At 41.8% G+C, this 27060-nt stretch overlaps 1 protein-coding gene across 4 annotated transcripts in view; it reads left to right on the forward strand.

Annotated features, from left to right (window-relative positions):
• The window catches only part of pak1 (p21 protein (Cdc42/Rac)-activated kinase 1), a 236992-nt gene that overhangs the window by 81898 nt on the left and 128034 nt on the right, over positions 1-27060 (forward strand). The window contains exon 1 of one of the 4 annotated variants that reach the window (XM_043692426.2): positions 3917-4072. The exons of the other annotated variants lie outside the window; for them this stretch is intronic. The gene's annotated coding sequence lies outside the window, so the exon portion shown is untranslated. Of the gene's footprint in view, positions 1-3916; positions 4073-27060 lie in introns of those variants that run through there. 4 annotated transcript variants of the gene reach the window in all.

Raw genomic sequence — 27060 nt, forward strand, 5'->3', positions numbered from 1 at the left:
GACTATATAGTGCATTAGGATCTTTCTTATCCACCTGCAAGGGAAGATGCTGTCGTAGTACGTAATTGCGTATGGGAAAGCAGCTCCATGAAGAAGTCATACATAAAATACGAACCTGTCTGTCAAGTATTTAGTGAGCTTACTCAGCCCTGAATGCTTTTAATGTTCTTGAACTTTTGGAAGTGCTTGAGACTGGGTAAGTTCTTCACTTTAAAATTGCATTTTGGTGGAAGTCCTTTGGTTGTGTAACCTGGGCTTGTTTCACATTCATATCTCTGTTCAGGAAAAGCCACGTCACTCTGTGTAAACATTACAGCCCAATGCAGCATGGACTTTGGCATCTTCATTGAAGTGAGGGATTGCTCAAAGTTTATTTCTTCAAACAACTGCCTTAAACTATTTTTTTTAAAAAGTACTTTGACATTAAATATGATTTTAAAATTTTTAAAGTTTTATAGTTTGACAAGTAGTATTGAAAGTTAGGATTGGAAATCTTCCATCATTCAGTGAAGTGTTTGTCCTGCACAGGTTTGAACTTCTGAGATGACTCTTATGTGAAAGCAGGGTTTGATCTTGGAATATGAGTAATTGCTGATGGGAAAATAACAACTTAACTTGTTTTGCCTTTTATTCATAGAATTGTCAGCAATGATCTCATGCTTGTGTCAGAGCCTGTTGGAGTTCATGTCCCATGTTATTCCCCTTTTCTCAAATTACATTCTACATGATGTGGAGGTGCCGGTGTTGGACTGGGGTGGGCAAAGTCAGAAGTCACACACCATAGGGTTATGGTTCAACAGGTTTATTTGAAATCACAAGTTTTCGGAGCACTGCTCCTTTGTCAGGTTGGACTATAACCTGGTGTTGTGTGACTCCTAAATTGTACATGAGCATCAGGTGACCCTGCCTTAGCTTGTTGCACTTCACTTTGATTTTCTTTCCAATTTTCCTCATCTTTCCTCAAAGGTTGAGGATGTTTCGGTGGGAATAGCGGAGGTTGCCATCTCCACTTTGCCGAGTGGCCGTTTAGTTTATGAAAACAAATGCCAGCAGATTATTTTCAATGAGGTGCAAAGTAAACCAACATTGCAGTAGGGCCATGATTAGTTCTTTCTTCGCTTCAACGGAAAAAAAATCCAGTAGAATTAGCTGCTGACATTTTTCTATCTTAAACATTATATACACAAATGCAAGTTGTTCCTGGGTCATGAGCAGGAACATCCTTGGCTTGGTAATAGAATCTCAGGCTGTTACAATGGGGCACTGTTTAAAAAGGGAGTTGGTGGTAATTGAGTGTAGGCAAGAATGCATAGTTGGGGCTATAATAAGGTAACCAAAGTTTTCCCATCACCCTGTAAACCTAAAGGGGCTGAATGGTCTACTCCTCCTAATTCACAAGTTAGTATCTACATAATTCCTCACTTTTAAAAATGTCATCCTGGTTTTCAAATTTCTCTATGCCCTTATCCAAACCTAGCTAACATTCTCCAGCCTGTACAGTCCCCAGTGAATTGGCCTTATGCATATTTCTGAATTTTACTCACTCCATCGTTGATAGCCATACCTTCAGCTTTCTAAGCACTGAGCTCCAGAACTTCCTCCCTAAAGCTCAGCAGTATTGTAGCTCATTGTTATGATGCTCTATAAATCCCAGTTCTTTGATTAAGCTTTTTGCTGCCCTGATGTTGCCATATGTAACTCTTAAATTTTTGTTTGTCCTGTGGATGTCATAAGATATTATATTGCATTCAAAGGACTAAAAATATGAATACAAATTATTGTGCTGTTTCCATGCCTTAGATCTTGCTAAGCTTGGTTAGCTTAGCACCCACAGCACTATTCCCCCTCGGAGCTGGGAGCTGTTGGCTGGTCTCCTGATAAATATTTGTCCCTCAGCCAACATCTTTAAGGAAAAAAACACATTTGGTCATTGTTACATATATGTTTTTGAAATGTTTCTGGCAAATTAATTGCTGCAGTTCTGTTGTTACGTCATTAACTGCATGACTACATTTAAAATTACTTAAATGGCTGTAAAGTTCTTTTGAGAATTCCTGAGGTCATAATACCAGCGAGTCATTCAGCACAGAAACAGACCCTTTGGTCCAACAAGTCCATGTGGGACATAATCTGAAATTAAACTAGCCCAACCTGCCTGCTCCTGGCCCATATCCCTCCAAACCTTTCCTATTCATGTACTTAGGGGAAAGTGAGGACTGCAGACGCTGGAGATCAGAGCTGAAAATGTGTTGCTGGAAAAGCGCAGCAGGTCAGGCAGCATCCATGGAGCAGGAGAATCGACGTTTCGGGCATGAGCCCCCCTTCAGGAAGGGCTCATTCCTGAAGAAGGGCTCATGCCCGAAACGTTGATTCTCCTGCTCCTTGGACCTGCTGCACTTTTCCAGCAACACATTTTCAGCGCTATTCATGTACTTATCCAAGTTCCTTTTGAACATTTGTAATTGTCCTGATAGGTACTGTATGAATACAACTTTCTTGTGTCCTGACTATATCTCCTCTCTTTAGATGTCTTTAAGTTTCAACCCTATATCTCACAGACCCTCCACATGGCTTTCCTTCATTGAAGCACTCCTTTAAAAACATACCTCTTTACTGAAGCCCCACCTATTCTTCTGACCTAGTACTCTAATTCCTTAATAGCTCAGTGACATACCTTGTTTTATACTCCTGCTGTAAAATGTCCACGAATGTTCCATTACATCAAAGATAATGTTTTAGTTTTTGTTGCCTGCCCTTGCCATTCCCAGACGCGGGGCAATTGATTCCTGTAAGCTGCCTAGATTCTTTTAACCCCTTTTTTTACAGTGGAAAAAGTGCCTTTGGTTTTGGACTGCACACCAGCCTATTGCCAAGGCAGCAGTTATAAACTGCGCGGCACTGAAATAGTTGGCCTACCCCATTAAAATGTGATGAGTTAGTGTTCCAATGCATCGTACCACCCTACCCTTTCAAATGGCCCATCTTTTCCCCAAGATGAAAAGTATTCCTCGAATTTAGGTGTTAAAAGGGGATTGCCTTCTTTCTCGAAGAAGATGGTTTGCAATTATCTTTTTGTAATGATTAGTGTGATTATTGTGCAGTTCAGTTAGGCCCTGAGCTATAATAAAATGCCAGATGGATCATCTCCACACACAATATACCCAAGGGATTGGGTTAAATTTACTGCAATGAGCGGGGCTCTTCAGAACTCCCAGTAATGTGGAGAAAAATTGATAGTTTTATTCTAAGATTGATTGAGTTGAGTTAACTGTGTGCATGAGTGCTAAATTCAGAGAACATGGAATCAGGAGAGTAAGGGAAGCCAGGGTTCCCATCCTATTTGCTACCCAGTAGCTGATTTATTGACAGGTGGGCAGAGCGGCCAGGAAAATAACCGGAATAGGTGGGTTGGATTAATTGAGTGATGGGATGTTCAGGGATTGCAGATGAGAGTGAGGAATAATGAGTCTGGGAATTAAAGGGAGTGAGAGAGGGGAAGTTAAAGGATGGTAGGGAGCAGTAAGATGCTGTGTCTGAGCTATTTCAGTACAAAGGTTTAAATTTCAAAGGTAGTCTGCTTAGGAGTTACCTGAAGCTTCAGTTCAGCTTCAAGGATTGTGTGTTGTATCATACATTATAAATATGCTGTTAAATAATACACTTTCCCTTGATCCACATTATTAACCAGCAATTAGATTAGAACAAAGCCAATCCCGGCTTTCTCAGAGCATGACTCTGTTAAATAGGAGTCAGGCGAGATGTCTGCATTGGTCTCTCTCTCTCTCTCTCTCTTTCTCTCCCCCTCTCTCTCTCTTTCCGCAACCAATCTGAGTCACTCAGAATATGACATCATGTCTGGGAGGTCCCAGGCACTGTGTGCAGTTACTTATGTTATACACCAGTATCAGATAATTGTGGTACGAGAGGGAGAGAGAAGAGCAGCTTAGAGAAATAGTCCTTAAAATTTAGATGAGGTCTCGTACCTTTCAGAAGGAGCTTGTGTGTGTTTGTGGGAAGGTTGTGGAATAGGTGAACAGTTACACAGCAGTGTGAAGATTCAGCCTTTGTTGAGGTAAGGCTCATGTTCTGAGGCAGTACTGTGTGAGTGTTTGTATTGTCTGATCTAGCTGTCAGTGCTAAGCTACCGTTGGGGGCTGGGGTAGGAGCAATGATGTATGTTGCTGTGATTAATAAGCAATTGCTTCATGTAACAAATGAGGAAAGGGTGCTGGTCATGCAGGTGATCACTGTCTGGGCGAGAGGACGATCTTCATTTGTACTATGTGATGTTGAATCTCAGGTGGCCTAGCACTGAAGGTGTAGTAGAAAGATTCTCATTGATCATAAATAATATGTAGATTTGTTTATTGTTATGCTTTTCCCAGTAGCTGGAATAATGTGTATGCTGCTTAAAAATGTAATAAAATTGTTAGTGTCTCACAGAATTGCTTTGTCAAACTCTGCTCCTGAACTTCGGTGATTTTTAGCATGAGGGAATTTGAATTGATTTCCTGATCCTGAACTTGATTGAGGAGTTCAGCACACAAAGTTCTGTAATTTACCCTCTCGCCGTAGGCCACACTTCAAGGAATGCAGCTGCTTATTTTTGGCCTCTTGCAAATGCAGTGCAAAGGAATAATTAGAAGGAATATTTGGGTGTTTTCACATTTACGTCTGTTTCTGTTTATGTGGTTCATGTTTTGAAATATGTTTATTTTAAACAGTTAAATTCATTTTCTACAGTTTGCTCTATAACGATTTGCTGAAGCTATAATGAAAATGCTAATACTGTATCACAATAATTAGTATTGCAGGTTGAAACATGTTTTGCTTGTGAATACTTCTCCATTTGCCCGTCCCACCTCACCCCGTTTTTTTCTATCTCTCTCTCTCTCTCCTCTCTGCATATTCCACGTCTATTTCCTTTTTTCCCCGTTTTTCACTTCCTCTCATCACCTTTTGCTCCTTTTTGTTCCCCTTTAGTTTTTCCTGTCCCTTTTCTCTCCCTCTCACTTTGCTTCTCGCCTCACTTTCCTTCCCCTTATTTCTCTCTCTTTTCTCTTCCCTATTCTCCTTCTCCTTTCACTCTTCTCTTCTCTTCTCTTCCCCTCCACATCCCATCTGCTGCATCTGCACTTGTTTCCCACAATCTGAATAAATACAAGTGCATATCCACAAGATGTGTATGTGCAGACATAAATCCTTATGAACCCGCTTTAATACAATGTTTTATCAAGCCAAATTGTTTGTGTTAATTCTTAACATCAGGCTGTGTATGCAGCTATCTTTCTATTCAGATACTGGTTGGAAACTGGATTGGTTTGTTTTGTGGAGTGTTTGAATTTTCTTGGAGCAGGAATTTAGACAAATATTTCTCCATGTGCTGGTCTATCGTGTTAATTCATTGCCTGTGTGAGGTATTGTGCAAAGTTGTATCTTTGCAATGTCTATGAAACAAAGAAAATATTTGCATTTATATAGCAGCTTTCATGTTCAGAAGGTGTTCACAAACAGTCTACAGCCAATCCTGTAATGGTTTTGTCAAAGAGGTTTACATATTTTTAATCAACCGCTCCAGCCAGGTTAGGGCACACCTCTAGAGTAGGTGGGAGTTGCAAGTGAGGATTTCTGGTCCAGAGATCAGGACACTGCCAACGTCCTAGTGAGCTGTCAGCCAATCTGTACTTTAGAAACTTTTATCAAGAAAACCTGGCACAGATTGTATGTTTCTTACAGTGGTATTGTCGTTGGACTAATAATCCAGTGACCCAGACGAATGCTCTGGGGACATTGGTTGAAATCCCACTATAGCAGATGGTGAATTCAATAAATAAATCAGGAATTAAAAGCTTACAGTGTTGTTGTTTTGTCATTAAAAATACCATCTGGCTCACAAATGTCTTTTTAGGAAAGAAAAATCTGACATCCTCACCTGGTCTGCACTGTGAGTCCAGACCCAACCAGCACTCTCCTTAAATGCTCTTTGAAATAGCCTGGCAAGCCATTTAATTCTATTCTATTGGTACTGAGTCTTACAAAAAGAATAAAGCTGGTGACCACCCAGGAATGACCAAGACATCAGAAGCACAAAGGCACCAGGCCCTGTTGGCCTGCTGTGTCCCCCTTACTAATATCTGGGTCCTTGTGTCACAATTGATAGGATTGTCCCACCGATAAGTCAAGAAACAATTTGATATTTGTAAGGTCTGACTCTGAGAATGGCTATCTCCTATGTGCCGCCATCACCATCCATGGATGTGCCTGGAAATGGGACCTCGGTCAGGAAAGAATTGTTCTTGGAGTCTTCATTATCTCCAGAATCCATGAAAGCTTAAGACATCTGTCCAAGTACAGCCAAGGAAACTACCAGCTGATTTACTATTTAACACCACTTCCAAGCTGATGAATGAGTTTTTCTCCAGGTGAACATCACTTGGAAGTATGCACTCAGGGTGACAAGGGCACAGGGCTATTTGTTGGAGAATTCAACATCCACCATGACAAGTGTTTCAGGAGTACCATTACTGACCAAGCTTGTCAAGTCTGAAAGGACTTAGCTGCTCAATGGGGCCCATGGCCAGTAGTGAGGGAGCTAACAAAAGGGAAAAATATACTTGACCTCATCCTCCCCAATCTCCCTGGAGCAAATATAACTGTCTGTGACTGTTGGTAGGAGTGATCACTGCACAGTGGTTGTGGAGATGAAATCACACCTTCACATTGAGAATACCTGCTGAAATATTGCACTACCTCCATGCTAAGTAGATAGATTTTGACAGTCCTAGCATCTTGACTGGGCATCTGTGTGATGTTGCGAGCATCATCAGCAGAAATGTATTTAGCCACATTTAAGTTCATGGGAAATGAATGCTGAAATGCTGACCCATGTCCTGTGAGTGAATTTTTAAAAAGTGACATCTTGGCAGATCCCTCACGCTACCATTTCCACCAATTCGATGGAGACTGCAGGAAGGCATGTCAAGGGCAGCAATAGGCTTGCCTAGCAAGAGGTGTCAACCTGGTGAAGCTACTACACAGGACTGTATGTGTGTCACTTCGCTCAGTTGGTTGGACAGCTGGTTTGTGAAGCCAACAGTATGGATACAATTCCTGTACTTGCTGAGGTCATAGTGAAGGTCCTGCCTTCTTGACCTCTCACCTTAGCTGAGGTGTGGTGTCATGTTGGTTAACTTCATCATCAGAGGCTGCTCGCTCATTAGAGAGACAATGGCCCTTTGGGACTATGGTGACTTAACTTATTCACTTTCCAAACTGCAAAAGCAGCATGCGTTACGTGATCCCACAATAAACTGATCACATTTAAGCTCGGCAGTTCTGTCCAGGTGTAAAAAGTTTGATAATTAAAGAACTCACTGGAGGAAGAGATTGCACAGATCTTTCTATCCTCAATGATGTTTCAGTCCTCAGCATTTCCATGCAAAGCCAAGGTGGAAGTACTTGCAAGCTTCTTGGGGCCAGAAGGCTGAGTTTAAGAATCATCATGGCCTCCTCCTAATCCATTGTAAATATTTCAAGTTCCCAAATACCTGCACAGTGGCTCACTGATTAACACTGTTGCCTGTAGCGCCAGGGTGGAGCCTGATTCTAGCCTCAGACAACTGTCTGTGTGCAGTTTGCACATTGTCCAGGTACTCTGGTTTCCTCCTGCAGTTCAAAGTTGTGTCAATAGGTGGATTAGCCGTGTTAAAAAAAACTTTGCCCCTTAGTGTCGAGGGATGTGCAGGTTAGGTGGGTAACCATGGTTCCAAAAAAAACCACATGAGGTTGCGGGGAGGGCAGCCTGTGGGATGCTGATGCTCTTCAGAGGGTTGGTACAGACCCAATGGGCCGAATGGTTTCTTTACATTGTAGGGATTCTATGAAGGGATTGATTTCTTTTGTTTCAACAACTATCTGAATTTGGTTGTTATTTGATGTAGCAAAATGGATCAAAGTGGTTCACATGAGATTATGTGGAGGTGCCGGTATTGGACTGGGGTGGACAAAGTCAGAAGTCACAACACCAGGTTATAGTCCAACGGGTTTATTTGAAATCGTAAGCTTTCGGAGTGCTGCTCCTTCATCAGGTGATGTGAAGGAGCCAAGCTCCGAAAGCTTGAGATTCCAAATAAACCTGTTGGACTATAACCTGGTGTCGTGTGACTTCTGACTTTACTCACAATGGAGCAATCAGACAAGAGCACTTAGTGCTGAACTGGCAAAGGAGCTATGAGGGCAGAGGATCAAATTTGGTCAAAGACGTAGGTTTTAAGGAGCATCTCGCAGGAGGAGAGCAATGTCAAGAGGGCCTTCTGGAGTCCAAGTCCCTCCTTCACCTGCACCTCCACACACATCATCTATTGCATCCGCTGCACACGATGTGGCCTCCTCTATATTGGGGAGACAGGCCGCCTACTTGCGGAACGTTTCAGAGAACACCTCTGGGACACCCGGACCAACCAACCCAACCACCCCGTAGCCCAACACTTTAACTCCCCCTCCCACTCCACCAAGGACATGCAGGTCCTTGGACTCCTCCATCGCCAGACCATGGCAACACGACGGTTGGAGGAAGAGCGCCTCATCTTCTGCCTGGAAACCCACCAACCACAAGGGATGAACTCAGATTTCTCCAGTTTCCTCATTTCCCCTCCCCCCACCTTGTCTCAGTAAAATCCCTCGAACTCAGCACCGCCTTCCTAACCTGCAATCTTCTTCCTGATCTCTCTGCCCCCACCCCACTCCAGCCTATCACCCTCACCTTGACCACCCTCCACCTATTGCATTTCCAAAGCCCCTCCCCCAAGTCCCTCCTCCCTATCTTTTATCTTAGCCTGCTGGACACACTTTCCTCATTTCTGAAGAAGGGCATATGCCCGAATCATTGATTCTCCTGTTCCTTGGATGCTGCCTGACCTGCTGCGCTTTTCCAGCAACACATTTTCAGCTGTCATCTGGCTGACCAATTAAGCTAAACTGCTGAATATAATTCAGTGGAATCAGACTAAACCCTGGCTATCCTTGGTTATTTTGCTGGTTAATCAGATGATTTACATTGTTTCTGCTTTTGCTTTGGTTATGTTGGTATTGCAGGCTAACATCTATATTCTGCCAACACCATTTTTAAATAATGAAGGTGGTTAACAATGTGATCATGAACATAGAGTCGTACAGCATGGAAACGGACCCTTTGGTCCAATTTGTCCATGCCAACCAGGTATCCCAAACATAACTAGTCCCACTTGCCTGCATTTGGTCCATATCCTTCTAAACCTTTCTTATTCGTGTACCTATCCAAATGTCTTTTAAACTTTGTAATTGTACCTGCATCAACCACTTCTTCTGGCAGCTCATTCCATTTTGAAAAAGTTGCCTCTTGCATCCGTTTTAAATCTTTCCCCTCTCACCTTAAACCTATGCCCTCTAGTTTTGGGCTCCTCTACCCTGGGGGAAAAACCCTTGGCTATTCACTCTATCTGTGCCCGTCATGATTTTGTCAGCCTCTATAAGGTCACCTCCCTCAGTCTCAGATGCTCCAGTAGATGAACAACCTATCCAGTCTCTCCTCATAATCCCAACCCTTCAGTCCCAACAGCATCTCTCTCAATTTTTTCCCGCACCATTTTTAGTTTAACCATATCTTACTAAAGCAGGGTGACCAGCATTGTGCACAGTATTCCAAAAGTGGCGTCACCAATGTACTGTACAGCCACAATTTGTCATCCCAACTACTGTACTCAGTGTTCTGACCAATGAAGGCAAATGTGCCAAACTCCACCTTCACCACTCTTCTACCTGCGACTCCACTTCCAAGATAATCTGTTTTCATTATGCTGAATGGCAGGTAGGTATTGGCAGGACGACCGAGATAATTCCCCTCATTTATACTGCAATATTTGACACGGGACCTATTCCATCTGCCTGTGCAGCCAGATGCACCTCAGTTTAACGTCTCTTTTAAAAGACAGCACCTCTAACCAGGCAGTGCTCCATCAGTACAGCACTGGAATGTCAGCCCTTGATTTTGTCTGCTTAAGCCTCGAGTTAAACTCAAGACTTGGTGGTTCAGACGTAAAGAGTTGTGCCAGTTGAGTACTTGATCCTGGTTCTTGGTTGTTGCAGTGTCATTTTCACAAGACGAGAGCATCACTGGCTCGGCCAGCATTTATTGCCCAGAGGGCAGTTAAAACTCAACCACGTTGCTATGCGTTTGGAATCACATGTAGACCAGACCAGATAGGGATAGCAGTTTCCTTCCCTGAAGGACATTAGTTTTGAATTCAGTTTGACTTGAATAGAATCCTATTGTAGTCCCTCTTGATGCAGATCTTACCTACCAAGAATATATCAATTGCATTCTTAACTATTTTATTTTATCCAACATCACCAGCCTTTCGGAAGGGAGAATTCCAGATATTTACTTCCCCTTTCCTAAGTATTTCCTAATTTTATTTCTGGATGGCTTAGTACTTCTGCACTTGCTTTGTGCACTTCTGGCCTCCATATTGTAAAAAAGATGTGCAGGCATTGTAGGAGAAAAAGTAATTCAAAGAATGATGTGAGAACTGAAAAGATATAACAAGCTCTAGCTGTTTTCTTGAGAAGAGAGGGGAGTAGATGAGACCTGAAAATGATGAGGGGTTTGATAAGGTACATCTGGGTCAGTATGTCCACTTGCCAGTGAGATCCGAATGAGGGACCATAATTACAAAATAGTTTACAATAAAGAATTTTGTAGCATCCTGTTAGCAAGAAAGTGGGAAGAATGTGGAGTTGCTGCCACATGGGGTAGTTGAAGTAAATAGATTTATTTTAAGGGAAAACTGCACAAAGGTGAGGGGAACAGTTGATGAGTTATGCTAATAGTGTGAGCTAGAGAGTGATGTAGGGAGCTCCTGTGGCACATGAGCACCAGCATGATTGTACCCAGGAGATTAGCAACTCTGCATAGTTCCATAGGTGCTAGCATTACTTCGACAAATGTTTTGGCAAAGTATCAATCAGCAAGATAGTGAGTGCTGAAGCTTCTTAGTCATCAGATGGTTTCATTATCAAATGCTATTGTTGCTGGAGCATCAGAGGCTGAGCGGTGACCTTATAGAGGTTTATAAAATCATGAGTGGCATGGATAGGGTAAATAGGGTCTTTTTGCCAGTGTAGGGGAATCCAAAAGAGGACATAGGTTTAGGGTGAGAGGGGAAGGATTTGAAAGGGACCTGAAGGGCATCTTTTTCACGCAGAGGGTGGTGCGTGTATGGAATGAGCTGCCAGAGGAAATGGTGGAGGCTGGTACATTTACAACATTCAAAAGGCATCTGGATGGGTATACAAATAGGTTTAGAGGGATTGAGCCAAATGCTTGTAAATGGGACTAGATTAATGCAGAATATCTGTTCGGCATGGACTGGTTGAACTGAAGGGTCTGTTTCTGTGCTGTACATCTGTGACTACATCAAGTTTGTCCCTGGAATATAAGTCAGGGTCAGGAATCCTGACTTAGCTTTTATTTTCTCTTTTCTTCAGCTGCTAGACAATTCCTAAGGGGAAGTGCAGACTAAGTTTAGAACCTAATTAGTAGCTTGACACCCTGAATCTGGTGCTTTCCAATCTGTGTCTCTTGCTTGTGAATGTGAAAAAAAATGGTGGTCTGAAGTAGATTTTGCACTCTGCACAGAAAACCTGTTTTGAGAGTGCAGCAGGAGATTCGCTCAGTTAAAATTTTCAAGGCTGCAATCAATTTTACCGAGTATAATACTGATGAATAGAGTGTGTAAATGAATTTGAGGTTCAGATTAGCAATGTTGTTAATGAATGATACATTCAGCCTGTCAAGCTCATTCTATGTTCTGGAGGGAGAAATGTAGCACATTGATAGAACTCACTACAATAATGAGACTCTGCCCTCTTGGACAGCAAGCTTCCATACATTGAGTGGGATTGGGTGGGTAGGGGGTACTGTTCAGGCATTCTCTCTGTGAATATATAAACTGCTTTTCAAGTTGGTTTGGCCAATTGCACAAATCTAGAGTCATTCAGCATAAAACCTAAAACACACACCAAGCTACATTCCAACAGACACAAATCAGGAAGCTCCCAAATCCATTAATTCTTGATTACATTAAACCACTTTCATTTGCTGCAAGACTGCATCCGGCTCAAAATCTGTGAGTCATCATAGGCTAATGAATTCTTTTGAATGCTAAGATAGAATGCAATACAATGCATCTCTTTTTAAGAAGACTGGATTAAAAATCAAATGATAGGAACTCAATATTTTTCAGTTTCTCTTATGGAGGTCCTTCATTCCAGGGTGTAGTTGTATTGACAACTCACTCAACTAACCGTTATTCGTGCATTATCGTACTCGTGCTGACCAACCATTCTATCAGCTTTATTTTTGATGCGCTGGTCAAAAGTAACCATCTAACTATTCTAATCCCATTTTGCAGCACTTAGCCCATAGCCTTGTATGCCTTGATATCATAACTGCACATATAAATATGACTTGAATGTTATGAAGGTTTCTTCCTCTCCCACTCTTACAGGCACCTCTGCGTGAAAATGGTTTCCCTCACATCCCCTATAAACCTCCTGCCCCTTACCTTAAAACTGTGCCTCCTGGTCATCGGTCCCTCCAAGTGACAAAGTTTCTTCCTATTTATGCCCCTCATAATTTTATGCATCTCAAACATATCCCCTCAATTTTCTCTGCTCTAACGAAAAAACCCTGGTCCAATCTGTCTTCGTAACTGTAATTCTTCAGCCCAGGCACCATTCTGGTAAATCTACTCGAGTGCTGTTGCATCTCTCCTATAATGTGGGTTCCACAATTGCATACAGTTCTCTAGCTGTGGCCTATCCAAAATTTTATATTATTCAATCATAACCTCCCTGTTCTTGAACTTCATCCCTTGACTAATAGAGGCAAGTTTACCATATGTTTTCATAACCATTTAATCCACCTGCCCTGATATCTTGAGGGGCTGGTGTACATGCGCACATGTTCCTCAGAACTACTCGGGGCTGAACGATTCTTCATATATTCCCTGCCTTGTTTGTCCTCGACCGTATGGGAGCAGATTCAGCCATGCCACCCATTTGATTGTGGCTGATATGTTTCTCAATCCCATTTTTCTGATTTCTCCCTTATTAAGAATCTACCATCTCTGTCTTAAATGCACTCAAAGACTTTGCCTCTGCAGCCTTCTACGGCAATGAGTTCCACAGATTGACAACCCTCTGGCTACTCTCTTGCCCAAGGACATCACCTCGCGTTTGTTTGGATTGAATTCCATTTACCACTAATCAGCCTATCTGACTAGCATATTCTCCTCCACTCTACTCTAAGGCTATTTTCCTCACTATTTACCACCCCACCAATTTTTGGGTTATCTTCAAAATTACTGATCAACCCTTGGACATTCAAGTCTAAATCATTTATATAAATCACAAAAAGCAAGGGCCTTAACACTGACCCCTGTGCGATCCCACTTGACAAAAATTTCCACGCACAAAAACATCCCTCAACCACCACCCTCTGCTTTCTGCAACTCGGCCAATTGTGGATCCAATTTGCCAAATTGCATTGGTTCATTTAGGCTCTTCCCTCTGCTATCCATCTCCCTTATGGGACCTTATCAAAAACCTTGCTGAAATCCAAGTAAACTACATCAAAAGCATTATCTTAGTCTACACACCTGGTCACCTCTACGGAAAATTCAGTCAAGTTAGACATTGCTTCCCTCTAACAAAACCATTCTGCCTGTTCTTGCTTAATCTTTACCTGTCAAATGCTGATTCAGTCTGTCCCTGAACTGCTTCCAGTAGTTGCCCAAACACTGAGGTTAGACTTACTGGCTTGCCTTTTCCTGGTTTATCCTTTGCTGCTGTCTTGAATAATGGTACCATGTTGACTATCTTCTGCCACCTCTCCTGTAGCCAGAGAGGAATTGAAAATTTTTGCTAGCGCCCCTTCCTTTGCTTACCCAACAATCTGTGATATGTTTCATCCGGCCCTCAGGAAATTTATGCTTTTAAAACTGCCAGCCCACTCGGAACCTCCTCTATCTATGCTAATTTCTTTAATTTTGTCACTTTCTCTCTGGACTCTGTACCCACATTGGCACACTCATTAGTGAGCACTGATCCCCAATTATTTTATGTTTGGAAACAGGCTGCCATGCTTCCTATGTTATCATGTGACAAACTTCAAAAGTACTCCATTAATTATAAAACCGTCCAGGTCTGGAGAGCTGCTGTTGTAAATGCCAGTGGTGCTTTATACATTTAAGGTGACCCAGGTAATGTTCTGGGGTCCTGGGGTCAAATCCTGCCATGGTAGATAGTGGAATTTGAATTCATTTTTTTAAAGTTTGGAATTAAGAGTCTAATAGTGACTATGAAACCATTGTCAATTAGGGAAAGGAAATGGTCTGGCCTACACGTGACACCAGACCCACAGCACTGTTGTATCTTAATTAGGGAAGGGCAATAAATTCTGGCCTAGCTTGTCCACATCACGTGAATGAATAAAAAAAAATTCTGGATTGGCAACTGTAAGTGGCCAATGTGCAAAATCGAAAGAGTTTCAGCTAGAAACCATGTTGTTTCCTAGTTGTCAGCTCGCAGTCCTTTTAAATGTTAAAACACAAGTCTGTTGTGGTAATTGGAAGCCACAAAAAAGGGACAGAGTAGGATTCTCAGTCTACACTGAATTAATATTGAATTATGGTAGCTGTCTCTGAGAACAAAATCCAGATATTGTTCTCCTACTTTGTCAATGTACAGTTGTTGATTGGCCCGTGCTTGCTGGTTGTTAGTTAGGAGTAAAACTGGTAAATAGCAAAATACTGCACAGGCATGAGAGAACACTGAACCGATTCACTAGGTTAGATAGTGTGCCTCTAGGAAACAAGGCGTTGATGTTTGAGATATTTTCCCACCTCCAAACTGAACAGTATGTGGATTGACTATACCATCCAGCATGGTCACCAGAACGGAGGGATGTTGAGAGTAAGAGAGAAGACATGTGAACAGTGTGGAGAAGGGCAGGTAGGAAAGGCTTCACTAAAGCTGTGGGATTGCTGCAGTGGCAGGTGGCTGTGCAGTGACCACCCAGAATACAGGTTCTGGGCTTCAGTCACATGGTGACAGCAGAGACACAGACCGCCGGCTGGAATGTTCTGTTAGAACAATGCTATTCAACTGGATCAGGCCCAACTATACCTGTCCTGAGAGAGTTTGATGGTGGAGAGCAGTCTAAAGGAAGCTTCATCCCTTATCTAAGGAAAGATGTACTGACATTGGAGGCAGGTGAAGGAAGGCTACTAGGTTGGAGGGTTTATGAAGAGAGGTTGAGTTGGTTGGGCTTGTACTCATTGGGATTTAGAAGAATGAGAAGAGACCTTAATGAAGTAAACAAGATTCGTAGTGGACCTGACAGGTAGACGCAGAAAGGTTACTTCTCTTTGTGAGAGAGCCTAAAACTATAGGGCATAATCTCAGAGTAAGGTGTTGTCTGTTTAAAACAGATGAGTTACTTCTCTCAAATTGGAGCTGGTTAGTGAATCTGTGGAATTCTTTGCTGAGAGGGCTGTCAAGGTTGGGTGGTTAAGTATTTTCAAGGCTGAGATAGGTGTTTAATGTTTTAGGGAATTAAGGGTTATAGAGAAAACACAGGAAAGTTGAGTTGAGGATTATCAGATCAGCTGTGGCCTCATTGGTGAAGCAGACGTATTAAGCTGAACGGCACAGTTCTGCTCTGACGTCCTCTGGTCCAATACTCTACTGCAGCTGACCTGAAGGTTTTCCATTGGACAGAGTAGGAGGGGTTTTACTCTATCTAACTCTGTGCTGTATTGGTCACTGAAGTCATAGAGTCATAGAGATGTACAGCAGGTTGTGGGCTTTAGAGAAATTGGAGAGCAAGGGGTGAAGCCATGGCACAGTTTGTCAGCTAAGGTTTCAAATTGAGTTTGTGTCCTGAATTGGGTAAATACAGGAGTAATTGAGTGTGAATTTACTGTGGTCTCTTTGAACGATTGAGCAGACTCGATGGACCGGATGGCTTGCTTCTTTTCCATTATGGTCTTCTGAAATAAATTGATAGTGCTAAGCTTCCACGTAGGCTTTCAGCATCTTGTGCAGATTGAAACTTAACAATGCCTGTGAATGTTTATTAGAGTTGTCAATTTCAGGACAGAAACTCTTTGTCGTTGACAGTCAGTTGGTAGCAGTCACCACTCCGTTTGAATCTTGAGGGTTTAAATCCCACACTTTGCACTTTGGCACAAGAATCTCTGGTCGAATGCAATGCCATATTTGGAGAGTGATGCAATGATACACATCTTTTTTTTTTGAATTAGGCATTAAGCCAAGGCCATGTCTCTCAAGTGAAAGTAAAAGATTCCATAGCATTCAAAGAAGAGCAAGGAGTTATCAGCAATCTCCAGACCAATTTAAATTCTCTAATCAGTCTGACTGTTATCATATTTCCTTTTTTGGGAACTTACTGTGTGCAAATTGGCTATCATTATCTATCTTCCAACACTTCTAAAATATCCCTTTGGCTGTAAAATGCTTTGAGATCATGAAAAACAGTATAGATGTGAAGCCGTTCATTTGCTTTTAATTAGAACAGTTGTCACGTATATTTTTGCATGTAGCTTTTAGACTGTCTTAATTGTGTAGCTACAGCCAAGCTAGAATTATTCCTGGACAGGAATACCTGTACATGTATTGTGCATTAATCTGCAATATACTAGGGTCTTGCGGATTTCAATCTGATATTCCACAAATCTCTCATTCCAAACCTTAACCCAGGCAAGGGTCTCAGTAACCTAACTGATTTCTCAGAGCATCCAAATTCAAACAGCATACTCCTATTTCATAAATGTTGCTTTTTCCACTTCTCAAAATCTTCCAGATTTTACACCATACCAGTGTACGTAGCAGGTTTTGGAGGAAAAATGCTTTCTTTGATTAGGAGGCGAGTTGAAGGAGGCTCTGAAACTTGATCTGGATTTTGCAATAATGATAAGAGCAACATTTGAAACTGAAGGCATTTACCTTTGTTATACCTCTGAAATTAACATCAGTTTCTGGGCATGCATAAATGACAGAATCCATAATTTTGAGGCAGTAATTCTGTGCTTCTTTAAAAGGTGTACAGATTGAAGTACATGTAATCCATTAGAAATCACTGAGCTGACCCATATTCACCCTTTTGCACTACTCAGCTCAACTTTGTGAATGAGTTGTCACTTGCTTTTTAACAATTGGCTAGGTTCATAATTGGTGCTGAAAATCTCACTGGCTCTGAAAAAGTAATGGAATGTCAAGTTTTTCCACTATGATAAATATTCCACTAACTTTTAATTGTCTTTTCGTTAAACTGTGAGATTTCAGCTTCTCCTTTAATACCATGTCCATCTTCCCATCTTCATGTTCAGTGAAACGATAAATGATGCTTGTAAATTTCTGGTTTTGTGCCAATGAGAAAACTTGATGTGCGCTTGTTTAATGTTATTCTTGCTAGGTACCCAGAGAACCCCCTCATTGGTGCTCGATTCAAACCAGCATCAGGAGATGTGAAATCCATATGATAGGCGTTAGTTTGTTGTAGGCATTTTTCCTTCAAGGTCAGTGGGCACCATTTCGTCACCATTGACTGGGAAGAACAGACTCTGCTCAACAGGATGAAGGGCTTTTGCCCGAAACATTGATTCTCCTACTTCTCGGATGCTGCCTGACCTTCTGTACTTTTCCAGCACCACACTCTCGACTCTAATCTCATGCATCTGCAGTCCTCACTTTTGCCTAATAAATGCTGGTCTAGCTGGTGACACCTGCATCTCATGAATAAAAAAACGTCTAGATCTGTTGCTGATTGGTTTTACCTTCAATTTCAGAGTCATAGTTTTAATACCTGAATTGAACACTGGCAGATGAAGTGGGAGTCTTTGCAGACCTGGGTATGGACCGAGACGACAGATCTTGAGCGGCTGCTTTTAAAATCCACATTTTTGTAGTTTTTTATGACTTCAAGTAGTGTTTGGTTTGCAACCTAATGTTGTAGATATTTTTAATTAACATTTTCAAGCATGTAATGACACATATTTAGAACGGGTGGGACATAAATTTGAACTCTGATGTTAGTTACCATCTCTCCTGTTGTGCCACAAGACTCTTAAGCCCAATAGTGTATGATTTCTCTACTGTGTAATAATGCTTATAAAAATGTTAACTCAGTTGAATTATTGATTTTTGTCCTTCTAGTTATGCTTGGAGTGAGTATTTTAAATTGAATAACACTAACTGGTGAATTATTAATTAGATTAATTTGTGGTGATGAATGTCATGCATCACAGATGGAGCACATTACATGACATTTAGGATTAAATTAGTGATTTTTATTTCCCCCTATAAAGTATTGGTGGCAACAAGCTAAATAAACCTAATGAGCAGCATCAAATCATTGAAATGATCATCTTTTCTGTGCTGATGATATATATTAATGATTCCACATAAGCTGAAGTATTAGTTGTACCAAAGTTATGTAGGACTATCTGCTGAAATGAGAATTTTGAGAATTGTTCTGCCAGCTCAATTGTGACAGTGATTTATTTTTGCTACTTTTTCATGGGATGTGGGCATTGCTGGCATAACAACATATATTGCTAATCCTTAATTGTCCTTGAGAAGGTGATGATGAGATTCTTGAACACTGCAGTCTGAATTGTGTGTGCAGGCAACGGATATGCCTCTGAATGATGAGCTGAGCAGTGAATTAAATACTTTTAAAATAATAAATTAGGCTGAGTAAACTAAACAAAGTTATATTCAGATCACATTTAATCGTATTGCATTTCTTAGTAAAAAAAATCTAGTGAAGAGATTTGAAGGCTTTATCGTTACCATTCAAAAATGAATTAATAAATTTTGCAAGAGAGTTGGCAACTAGCTAATGTGATTTGTATATTCGAGAAAACCATCATGTCCAGTAAATGATTGACCAGTCAATTTAATATTGGTGGGAGAATGAATGAATGAACTGCTTACTAAGAGACAGGATATAATAGAATAACATCGAGAAATGAGAAATAAAATAATAAATGGCATTGATTTCAAAAGAGAACAATTCAACTAACCTTCTTAAATTTTTTTTAAGGCAACACTAGACAATGGTAATGTGATAATTGTAATCTGTCTAGATTTTCAAAAGGCTGTTTATAGGATATAGGGTTTGGAATCAAAGACACTATTTCTAAATTCATAAATAAGACAATTAGATGATGGTGAGGGCAAAATATCCAATACTGAGGATGCAAAATAGCCAATTACTGGAGGACATTAATTAACTTGCACAATAGGCAAATATTTGAGGAATTAAGTTCAATGTTGAGGTTGTGCTTTTGGTAGGAAGAATAAACAGGTCACTTATAACTTAGATCCAAGAAATCCAATAGAGGATTCAGATAAAACTACTTAGATTCATGAGAATATGGAATTGATAAGCAGAGGAGAAGTAATTCAAGTGAATGCTATAGATGCATCTGAGTGGAAAGTCATATGAAGGAGAAGGGAATGGATGGCTACAATGGTAGATTTAGGTGAGTAAAGATAAGGAGATTTGAATAGGACATAAATGTAGGCATTGACTGGTTGGGCTGAATGCCCTATTTCTGTGCCATGTATCTTGTATAATCCTATAAAATTGCAACACATCGCCAAGATTAAGAAGATGGGAATGAAAGTTGGATGTGAAGAAATATTGATTAATGATAAACTTAGTATCTAAAAGTGTCTGGATTACAGATTATACATTTTATTCAGAGATACAGTCTTGACAGAACGCATTTAACTTTGAGATGAGCCCTTATTTCAACACACATTGTATTTGAATTTCATTGACTTTTTTTTTCTCCCACCCTTGTTTCCAAGAGTTAGGCCTTTGAATTCCATTGGATTGGTCTGTGCTTGCAGGCAAAGTACTACATTGGCTAGTGTTTCCTTCTGCAAGAAATTATTTTCTGTTCTTACTACCTGCAATTCGGCATATTGGAAGGAATTGCATGCTGACAATCAACCTGTTAGATCGTGTTATGAACGCATCCTCCATGGCCAACAATTTCTGGCATAAGACATAGAAATGGAATTTCTGGGCGAGAGGTGAGGGGCATTGCACTGAGCCACGAGACCTACTGGAGAAGGCGCAGAAAAGATTTACAACGATGTTACTGGGATTGGAGGGTTGGATTAAAAGGAGAGGCTGGATAGGTTGGGGCTATTTTCCCTGAAGTGTAAGAGGTGGAGGAGTGACCTTAGGTTTATAAAATCATGAGGGACATAGATAAGGTGAGTAGCAAAGGTTCTTTCTGTAGGATTGGGGAGTTTAAAACAAGAAGGCATGATTTTCAGGTGAGAAGAGAAAGAAATAAAAAAAACTCTTGGGAAATAAGGCAAGGCAGGTGACTGAGGTATCAGTGGGGGAGCACTTTGGAGCCAGCAGCCATAATTCTGTTAGTTTTAAAATAGTGATGGAAAAGGATAGGCCAGGTCTAAACGTTGAAGTTCTAGATTGGAGAAAGGCCAATTTTGACGGTATTGGGCAAGATCTTTCAAAAACTGATTGGGCTTAGATGTTCGCAGGTAAAGGGACAGCTGGAAAATGGGAAGCCATCAGAAATGAGATAATGAGAGCCCAGAGAGAGTATATTCCTGTTAGGGTGAAAGGAAAGACTGGTAGGTATAGGGAATGCTGGATGACAAAAGAAATTGAGAGTTTGGTTAAGAAAAAGAAGGAAGCATATGTCAGGTATAGACTTGATAGATCGAGTGAATCCTTAGAAGAGTATAAATGCAATAGGAGTATACTGAAGAGAGAAATCAGCAGGGCATAAAGGGGATATGAGATAGCTTTGGCAAATAGGGTTAAGGAGAATCCAAAGAGTTTTTACAAATACATTAAGGACAAAAAGGTAACTAGGGAGAGAATAGGGCCCCTCAAAGATCAGTAAGGTGGCCTTTCTGTGTAGCCGCAAGAGATGGGGGAGATGCTAAATGAGTATTTTGCATCAGTGTATACTGTGGAAAAAGACATGGGAGGTATAGAGTGTAGGGAAATAGATGGTGACATCTTGAAAAATGTCCATAGTACAGAGGAGGAATTGGTGTAGTGGACAGTGAAGAAGGTTACCTCGGATTACAATGGGATCTTGATCAGATGGGCCAATGGGCCGTGAAGTAGCAGATGGAGTTTAACTCCAATGAATGCGAGGTACTGCATTTTGGGAAAGCAAATCCTAGCAGGAGTTATACACTTAATGGTAAGGTCCTCGAGAGTGTTGCTGAACAAAGAGACCTTGGAGTACAGGTTCATAGCTCCTTGAAAGTAGAGTCGTAAGTAGATAGGATAGTGAAGAAAACGTTTGGTTGAGTATTGGGTACAGGAGTTGGGAGGTCATGTTGCGGCTGTACAGGACATTGGTTAGGTAACTTTTGGAAAAATGCGTACAATTCTGGCCTCCTTCCTATCGGAAGGATATTGTGAAACTTGAAAGGATTCAGAAAAGATGTACAAGGATGTTGCCAGGGTTGCAGGAATCGAGCTATAAGGAGAGGTTGAATAGGCTGGGGCTGTTTTCCCTGGAGTGTCGAAGGCCGAGGGGTGACCTCCTCGAGGTTTATAAAACCATGAGGGGCATGAATATGGTAAATAGACAAGGTCTTTTCCCTGGGGTCTGGGAGTCCAAAACTAGAGGGCATAGGTTTAGGGTGAGAGGGGAAAGATATAAATGGGACCTAAGGGGCAATTTTTTCACACTGAGTGTATGGAATGAGCTGCCAGAGGAAGTGGTGGAGGCTGGTACAATTGCAACGTTTAAAAGGCATCTGGATGGGTATATGAATAAGAAGGGTTTGGAGGGATACGGGTCAGGTGCTGGCAGGTGGGATAGGTTGGGATATCTGGTCGGCATGGACGAGTTGGACTGAAGGGTCTGTTTCTGTGCTGTACATCTCTATGATTCTAATTAGAATTAGATTTTATTGTCACATGTACTCAAGTATAGCAATACATGAGTGCAGTGAAAAGTGTACAAAGTCACCATTCTCTGGCACCACCTTGGTTACAAAGCCAGACTTTAAAAAAAAAATTTAATATGAGCCAAAAGGTCAGAGAATGCCCATTTCTTCATGTCTAACATATTATCTCCATAAGTAAGTTTGGAATGCTCAGCCATGATGCAGGCACCTGGGCCTATCCATGGCCTGGAGTCCAGGTCAGCCTGTGAGTCTCTCATCAGTTGCCAAGAAGAGCCATGTAGTTGTTGCTGTTGATGATTGGAGGCAGCAGCATCATCAGGAGGAGCTTTGCCACCTCCGACCCAGAACGCTGGAAGAAGCCATGTCATTACTGCCTCTGTCGCTGCTGCTTCCAATCGCCTCGATGTCTCCATTATGCGAAAGGCCTCTCTCAGTTGTCCATGTCATGATGCAGCTGCCAACGATCGGTGAGAAGAGCCCGGGAGGAACCACAACCTCCACCACCTCAGTGGCCCACTCTCGCTGCAGATGCTGTGCTACCATCTCCTCCGATTGCCAAGAGGAGCCAGAGGCTGCTGTCTCTGATCCTGCCGCCACTTCTAACTGCCAGGAGGCTGCCCTCATTCCGCACGTAGCCCCTTATGACTGCTGTGCCAATGTCACCGAATCGCTGCAAAAGGCTTCAAAGAGAAAGGGGAAAAAGAGCGAAATTAAAAAGCAAAAAAGGGGGGGGGGGCAAGAAAGCAGATGGAGCAGACAAGCTCTGGTCTCAACCCTCTACTCCATTGCCATCTTGGATCTGAGGGGCAGCTATTTCACAAGAGAGTGGTATGAACGTGATATTAAAGGCCAGAGGAAGTGGTAGATGCAGGTACTGTTACAACATTTAGGAGACATTTGGATAGGCACATAACCAGAAAGGTTTAGAGGATCTCCTGGTGCCTTATAGCACTTTAGGTGTAGCCAGTCTTTTTAGTGCCCCTTCCTAATCAATTTTAAACCCTTCAGGTATTTACATGAACTTCTTTTATACTACAGTATGGGCAGCGAGTCATCTTTGGTGAAGACTAATCCAAAGAATTCACTTGATAGCTCAGTCATAGTGCTTGTTCCACTTGTAAAATTCCTTTCTGTTCCCATTTTGCCCCACACATTCTCTAGCCATTTACAGGTCATTCTGCTATAATGCATGTTTCGTGAACACAAATTTGCTTTCATGCGATTGACAAGTTGGGGCACTGTTTCTAAAACATGTGTTGGCTATAACAGTGTGATTTTCCTATAACATGTGCTTACACAAGAAAGCAACCATCACGTTATAGAAGAACTACCTGTATTGTTTACATGTTAGAGAACAATTTTGGACTCTTTTCTATGTTAGCTGTCAGTCTCATCTCCTACTCTCTACTCTTATTTCATTTTCATTTTCCCTCTCAATCTTTTACATGTGACCTGGTTCTGAATTGTATTATGAAGGGCTTATGCCCTAAATTTTGATTCTCCTCCTCCTCCTTTGATGCTGCCTGACCTCTGCTGTGCTTTTCCAACGCCACACTTTTTGACTCTGAATTGTATTATCTGTCTGACATCTGGTGTCCACATCTTCTTTCTGCTTCATCTCAATCTGTATCTCTCTCGTCATCCTGAGAGATCTCCAGCATCCCCAGTTTCAAGACTGATTAGAATCACAGGAGGGCTACAGCATGGAAGCAGACCATTCAGCCCAACAAGTCCACACCAACTCTCCAAAGAGCATCCTATTCGGACCCAGTTGTCCTCCCCTATCTCTTTAACCATCTGCAGTTGATGGTGGGTGGACGCCTATTCCATGGAGTTAACATATGCATGATGGATCAAATGTCTTCCTTCTGTGCTATAAAATTTGAATTTTGTGATACTAGACGTTTAATTTATTCAATTTTGTTTATTGTTTCTACTATTTTACCTATTATTTGCTTATTTGACCTGTATCTATATCCTATCTTCTTGAGTTCAAATTACTAGAATTATAAATTGCCTCTTGGTGCAGCTAACGTGATTTTGGTAAATACCGCAGTAATGTTTTTATCCCTATGAGGTGGACAAAGATCTTTTTGATTGCAACACATTGGTACAGCCAATGAAGAGTTTCTTGAAATATAATCGCTGTTAGTGTCAGAACTTCGGTGTCCAATTTATACACACACAAGATTTCAAAAGCAAATGAGGTAAACTGTTTGGATATTCATAACAGGATAAATTTTGGCTAGGATACAGAGAGAAACCCTTGCGCTTTTTAAAAAATAAGACACCCGGGTGTCTTGTACATAAGCCTTGTTTATCATGTATCACTTGAAAGGCGGCATCTAGGTATCGAAAGAAAATAGCACGGGTGATGGAGATCTGAAATAAATGTGCAAAATTCTGGAAATAATCGGGTCAGGCGGCATCAGTGAGGAGAAGTAAGAGTTATTGACCTGAAACATCTGTCTTGTGTGCTCTCGACTCTGTTGCTGAACTTGAGCCCACAGGCTTCTGGCTCAAAGTCGAGCATGTTACAAGCTGAGTCATAGCCAGCTGAATCATCCCTAAAATGACCAGGGTATATATTACAAAACATGGGTGTTCTGTTCATTATGCAATATCCATAATAAAATTTTAATTGCCTTTATAAAAGTGCATTTTGGCCTTTGAGTTCTCACATTTTGCATACCAGATGTTTGTTAATATTACTCAAAATAATGCAAGCAGATTTTTGATAATCATTTTTATGTAACTTCCACTGCTGCTGTTCATTTCACTGTTTCATTTCCAGTTTTGATCACTCGTTTCTTGAGGGAGTTGACCCAAGCAAATCATTTCATAGACATTAAAAGCTTTCCGGTATTGAGACTGATTCCATTGCTGGCAACTCTACAACAGTGCTCTCGTTCAGTTTACAAACAGCAGTCAGTAGTTGGTACCTTTAATTTATCCGCTGTTACCCCTCCGTCCAAAACCAACATCTCTTTCCCCCTTCCTGCCATCACTCTGGCTGAGATTAGTTTTTATTTTAATTGACTTGAGATAGTTATGGCTCAATATAACACATAAATGATGAATCGACTGAGTTGAATGATGGCATTTCCTTCAGTTACTTGCTAAGTGCCTGAGAGATTACATTCACAGGCTTGTGCTGATCAGACAACCTTTTGCATGAATATAGATGACTCTGATAGGATGGAATGCATTGAAAGAGAGGATTTATTTTATCATGGTCAGGATTTGTCAGTACGCTGTGTTGCCAGAATCTTTTTTGTTTTTTCTCAATATTACATTGCAACTTTATCTGCAACTTTTGGATTAGTGGTGCTGGAAGAGTACATCCAAGGAGCAGCAAAATCGATGTTTCGGGCAAAGGCCTGGAAGAATAAAGGAATAAAGGCAGAGAGCCTGAAGCGTGACAAAGACAGAACGCCCCTGGTGCTCACCTTCCACCCTACGAACCTTCGCATAAACCAAATCATCAGCCGACATTTTCGCCACCTCCAAAAAGACCCCACCACCAGGGATATATTTCACTCCCCACCCCTTTTCTGCCTTCCGCAAAGACTGTTCCCTCCGTGACTACCTGGTCAGGTCCACGCCCCCCCTACAACTCACCCTCCCATTCTGGTACCTTCCCCTGCCACCGCAGGAACTGCAAAACCTGCGCCCACACCTCCTCCCTCACCTCCATCCAAGGCCCTAAAGGAGCCTTCCACATCCATCAAAGTTTTATCTGCACATCCACTAATATCATTTATTGCATCCGTTGCTCCCGATGCGGTCTCCTCTACATTGGGGAGACTGGACACCTCCTAGCAGAGCGCTTTAGGGAACATCTCTGGTACACCCGCACCAATCAACCACACCGCCCTGTGGCCCAACATTTCAACTCCCCCTCCCACTCTGTCGAGGACATGGAGGTCCTGGGCCTCCTTCACCGCTGCTCCCTCATCACCAGACGCCTGGAGGAAGAACGCCTCATCTTCCGCCTCGGAACACTTTAACCCCAGGGCATCAATGTGGACTTCAACAGTTTCCTCATTTCCCCTTCCCCTACCTCACCCTAGTTCCAAACTTCCAGCTCAGCACTGTCCCCATGACTTGTCCTACCTGCCTATCTTCTTTTCCACCTATCCACTCCACCCTCTCCTCCCTAACCTATCACCTTCATCCCCTCCCCCACTCACCTATTGTACTCTATGCTAGTTTCTCCCCACCCCCACCCTCCTTTAGCTTATCTCTCCACGCTTCAGGCTCTCTGCCTTTATTCCTGATGAAGGGCTTTTGCCCGAAATGTCGATTTTGCTGCTCCTAGGATGCTGCCTGAACTGCTGTGCTCTTCCAGCATCACTGATCCAGAATCTGGTTTCCAGCATCTGCAGTCATTGTTTTTACCTTTTATCTGCAACTGTTGTCTCACCTTAAGACTACAAATCTGTGTCTCTCCGTTTCTTCTGAAGTGGTTCATGCAAGTGCCATTTGGCCTGAAATGGCAGTCTCATTCAAAGTATAATTACTGTCCTCAAGATTCTGGCTGGTTGCAGCTGATCTGCAGGTTGTGTTTGTCTCGATTTTCTCCACGCCCAGACTGGAGCATGCAGATTCAGTTTGTTAGGTTACTTCTTCCATCACATGTCGCTGTCTTGTACAATACAGAAGGAAAATGCAGTAGGCACTCTGCTTTTCTCTTTTCATCTAGATATTAATTCCAGATTCTGAGTTAGTTAGTTGTTGTAGAATCCTGCTTTCTTGCAGCTCAGGGTGGCTATTTGGCCCAACCTGTGCCAGCCCTTTCCTAGGTCCTGTTCTCCAGCTTTTTTTCTTGATAATTTAGTCCTCTTTCAGTCCCCCTGCCTTTTTGCGAGTGTGGCTTTGGAATATTAAGTTAAGAATCACACAACACCAGCTTATAATCCCACAGGTTTATTTGGAAGCACTAGCCTTTGGAGCACCGCTCCTTTTTCAGGTGGTTGTGGAGCAGGATCATAAGACACAGTATTTATAGCAAAA

The sequence above is a fragment of the Chiloscyllium plagiosum genome, unplaced genomic scaffold (genome assembly GCF_037043375.1).
Source record: "Chiloscyllium plagiosum isolate Xiang-an unplaced genomic scaffold, Cpla_swu_hap1 HiC_scaffold_6, whole genome shotgun sequence".
NCBI classification, from domain to species: domain Eukaryota; kingdom Metazoa; phylum Chordata; class Chondrichthyes; order Orectolobiformes; family Hemiscylliidae; genus Chiloscyllium; species Chiloscyllium plagiosum.